This window comes from Babylonia areolata, chromosome 3 (genome assembly GCF_041734735.1).
Source record: "Babylonia areolata isolate BAREFJ2019XMU chromosome 3, ASM4173473v1, whole genome shotgun sequence".
In the NCBI taxonomy this organism is placed as follows: domain Eukaryota; kingdom Metazoa; phylum Mollusca; class Gastropoda; order Neogastropoda; family Buccinidae; genus Babylonia; species Babylonia areolata.
The window spans coordinates 14,075,640-14,080,639 of record NC_134878.1 but is presented as its reverse complement, the minus strand read 5'-3'; positions in this window follow the sequence as shown (position 1 = coordinate 14,080,639).

Sequence of the window (5,000 nt, the reverse complement as noted above, 5' to 3'; positions counted from 1 at the left end):
ATCAGAAGAAGTTAAAAAGGTCTTCTGTTTTGGGGTGTTTTTTTTTCTAAGGTGTGGGGGGTGGAGGGGGGATGGAAGGAGGTGATTTTCAGTTATGTCTGTCAGTCTGCTTGTCTGTCTGTCTGTCTGTTTGTATCACTGTCTCTAAGTGTGACACCCTCTGTCTCTTGTCTTTCTATCAGTTCTCTAGTCTTTTCTGTATACTGTGTGTGTGTGTTTGGGGGGTGCGGGGTGGGGGTGGGGGTGGGGGGGGGCGAGGGGGGGATAAGGAGGGGGGAGGGGGGAATGGGGGGAGATGCGATTGTAAGGATGTGGGTGCGCGCATATGCGTTTGTATGGGTGAGTGTAGGTGTGGGCATGCGTGCGTACGTGAGGAGTAATCAAATTAATGAAAAAAAAAATTATCCCCTCACTCAAAAACAGATAAATGAATAGATAAATAAATGTCTGTGCATCTGTGTCTGTGCGTGTGTGTGTCTGTGTGTGTCTGTGTCTCTGTGTCTCTGAACCTGTCTGTTGTGTCTGTGTGTGTGCAGAATGATGATGACCATTGATAAATGAATAGATAAATAAAATGTCTGTGCATCTGTGCCTGTGTGTGTCTTTGTGTGTGTCTCTGTGTGTATCTGTGCGTCTGTGTGTGTGTGTGTGTGTGTTGTGTCCGTGTGTGTGTGTGTGTGTGTGTGTGTGTGTGAGTGAGTGAGTGAGTGAGTGAGTGAGTGAGTGAGTATGTGTGTGTGTTGTGTCCGTGTGTGTGTGTGTGTGTGTGTGTGTGTGTGTGTGAGTTTGTGTGCGTGCGTGTATGTGTGTGTGTGTGCGCGCGCGTCTGTGTTTTATCTTCAGTTTAACGTCTATTCACTATAAGTGTTTTTAGACGGAAAGGAGTAAAGAAGTGGATAAAGGAAAGGGAATGCATGTGAATATTAGTGTAAAAAAAGTATTCATGTTATGTATCAGAGGAAAAGTATATTATAAGAAAAAGGTCTAAAAAGATTGTGGTGTGTATTGAATGAGGTGTCATGGGAAGGAGAATATGTATATGCATATCAACAAGTATTAACCTACAACAATGTAAATATAAATAACAACATTAATTATAACACATCAAAGGAGGATACCAACTGGACTGGAGTGTGTGTGTGTGTGTGTGTGTGTGTGTGTGTGTGTGTGTGTGTGTGTGTGTGTGTGTGTGTGTGTGTGTGTGTTGTGTGCAGAATGATGATCAGATGACCAGAAGGCATGCAACATGTCCGGTCTCTGCACCTTGCACGAACGCGCTCCGTCAACAAATTATGTCAGGTTTTGCCTTCTGCCCCTCCGGCGAGTATAGAAACGTATTCATCATCATCATCATCATCTTCTTCTTCTTCTTCTTCTTCTTCATCATCATCATCATCACCATCTTCATCATCATCATCATTATCACCATCATCATCATCATCACCATCATCATCTTCTTCATCATCATCACCATCATCATCATCATCACCATCTTCACCTTCACCATCATCATCATCATTATCATCCTCACCACCTTCTTCATCTTCATCATCAAGTGTACTTTTTTTTTTTTTTTTTTTTTTTTTTGCTTAGGATTTCCTCTCTCAGACATAATTTTTTTCCTGTTCCTCATGATAGGTTATTTCTGACTTCCGACATTCTCTCTCTCTCTCTCTCTCTCTCTCTCTCTCTCCATCCCCGTCTTTCCCTCAATCCCTCTCTTACCCCCCCCCCCCCCCTCTCTCTCTCTCTACCCCCACCCCTCTCCCTCTCTCTTACAACCTGCTCATGGATGGCTTTACTTGCGGAGAAAACCATGATGATTTCGTGGAGTCTGTACAGGTCTACGTACCCGGTTCCCACCCGGTTGTTAGCGCTTAGTCACTACCTCATTCAACATTTGGCTGGGTCGTAATTGTTGCACCCCTTCCCTTACTAACCCCTTTGGACGAACACGGTGAAACGCTTTGTGTGGCGTACAAAAACCTAGCAATATGTATGTGTGTGTGTGTGTGTGTGTGTACAAATTAGGGGTATTTTGGGTGTTTGGTGTCATGTTTCCTTTGGGTATGTGGGGGAAGGGGGGATTGTGTGTGGTGTTTTTTTTTTTTGTTTTTGTTTTTTTGTCTTAAATACGCACCCACAAACAGCTGCATATACGCATGTCTATACACACACGCACACGCACAAACACACACGTGCGCGCGCGCACACACACACACACATACACACACAGAGCATATATATTATGTTTCGCTCTATCTGTCTGTCTGTCTCTCTCTATTCACGGAAGTAAAAAGCAAAGGCATGTGTAGTGTTTCAGTGTTAGTGTGTGTATGTGTGCGTGTGCGTGTTTGTGTGTGTGTGTGTGTGCGTGTACATGTGCATGTGCTTGTGCACAACTGCGAGAATTTATGTATGTATGTATGTGGGAGCGTTGAACAAAATAAATAAGAAAAAAATATATGTACTTACATCCACATCCTTTCATTACGTTGTGTCGAGGAGCACAAATTAAGTGACTTGATGCACGTTAGGATAGGTAAACCAACAAATAATAAATAAATAAATAAACATGCAAGCGAAACAAACACTCTTGAAACCCCCGCTAAAACACACACAATTTCAACAGGCAGTTTCCTCGCAAGTTTCAACTCAACACACAATTTCAACAGGCAGTTCCCTGGCGCAACATCCAAGCGCACGTGATTTCCACTTTTTACGTTCTGGAGACGAAAAAACACCATTAGTTGGGGGGGGGGGGGGGGGGCGGTGAACTATTCGTATCAGTCAGCAAAAGCAACAAAAACTCTCTGGGATTCAAATACCTTCATCAGCAGTTCTTCTTCTGTCTCAAGTTACCCCGGGTGTCATCGAAACTCATCCGACTGTGAATCTCTCTCCCTCTCTTTCTCTTCCGAACACCCGTGCTATTTTGTGAGTGAAGCGTACAGTGTGTTGTGTGTTTTCGTGATCGTCCCTCCCTCCCCCCTCCCCTCCTACCCAAATAATTTGCCCCCCGGAGACTTTTTGTTGCTGAAAGATTGATTGTTGTCGGATTTTGTTTTCTAGAAGGATCATTCGGGTGTGTATTTTTATATAGCCACTAATTATATTACATACTTCTAATTAAAAACGAAAAGAAGAAGAAGAAAAAATGATGACGAAATTATAAACTCTCTCTTTCTCTCTCAATCTCTCGCTGTCCCTCTCTCTCCCTCTCTTTATAAACTCTCTCTTTCTCTCTCAATCTCTCGCTGTCCCTCTCTCTCCCTCTCTTTAACACACTCTCCGAAGCTCTCTCGCTGTTGAACATTATGAAAATTATGGTATTATTGTGTCGTCTATTCAAGTGTTATAATACCCCTTCCCATGCCCACCCCCAGTCCCCTGGTTTTGAATTGTGGTCCATCGACAAAGTTCATTGAAACATTTTCGTTCATTCGTTCGTTTGTTCTCTCTCTCTTTCTGTGTGTGTGTGTGTGTGTGTGTGTGTGTGTGTGTGTGTGTGTGTGTGTGTTTAACACACTCTCGCTGTCTGTCTCTCTGTCTCTTGTCTCTGATAGACTGACTGACAGTCAAGGATAGAAACAGAGAGTAACAAAAAAAGATTATAAGAAGCAATGGTCACGTGGAAAGATCGTCTGCAGGTGATAACAGGTTGGTAGTATGTGAGGGGTGTACGTTGTGCTGACCACCTAGTTGTATTGCTGTGAAACATGGACGACATATCACCGTCACATTCAACAACTTGAGCAGTTTCACCAGAGATGCCTACGAAAGATCCTCGGCATAAAGTGGCAAAACAGGGTCTCCAACCTCCAGGTCCTAGAGAGGAGCGGCCTGCCCAGCATCTAAAGCCTGCTGATCCAGTGCCAGCTACGCTGGACAGGACACGTTGTCCGCATAACAGACAGCAGGATCCCGAAGATGCTTTTGTGTGGCCAGCTGAAGGAAGGCCACCGTGAACTTGGAAGACCCTGCAAGCGCTTCAAGGACACCTTGAAGACAAACCTCAGAGCCTGTGACATAGACATCGCTTCCTGGGAAACTGATGCCCTTGACCGCTCTCGCTGGAGGATGCTGTGCCCTCGTGGCATAAAGACGTTTGAAAACAAGAGAACGCTGGCAAGCGTGAGCGAAGGAAGCATGGCTCAACTTCTGGAGACGTTTTCCCTTGCAACACCTGTGGGAAGTGCTCAGTGCGCATCCAGAATCGGCCTCTTCTCCCATATGAGGACACACACCGACAGATAAGCCTGCCTGCCTACTCATCCGTCAGTCCGATGGGAGACTCCATCACGTGAGAGTAATGCAGAGGAAAGGGTTCAGTGAGGGGTCACAGGAGATTCGGTCAGCATGAAATGAGTTTGGTGTGTGGGAGGTAACTGGGTGTGAAATCACTCCCCTCCCCCTCCCTCCCACCACACACATACACACACATGTACACCCTCGTGTGTCCAGGCGTCTCATTAAACAGGTAGGTAAACGTTTGAGTGGAAAGGACATCTGTAGTTACCATACTACGCACCAGGTTCTGTTTTTCTGAATGATGTAGCTCTGAACGCAGAAAGTTGTCATTGTCTAAAGAGGACATGCACAAGTTTGAAACACGAATTGGTTATCAGTGTTTACATATAGCCGTGTGTTGTGTTGTGTGTGTGTGTGTGTGTGTGTGCATACGTATAATTGTATGTGTGCGTACACTGGTACATGTGTGTGCGCGCGTGCACGTGTGTGTGTTCGCATGTGTATGTTATGTGTGTGTGCGCGCGCGCGAGTCCGAATATATATATATATATATATATATGTGTGTGTGTGTGTGTGTGTGTATTGTGTGTGTGTGTGTGTGTGTGTTCGCATGTGTATGTGCATGTGTGTGTACGTGTGCGTTGCCTACATGCACTCACATGCCGGTGAGTGCGTGCCTGCCATGAATGTGCTTATTGGTATATGTTGTGACACTTCTTCTTCTTCTGTGTTCATGAGCTGCAACTCCC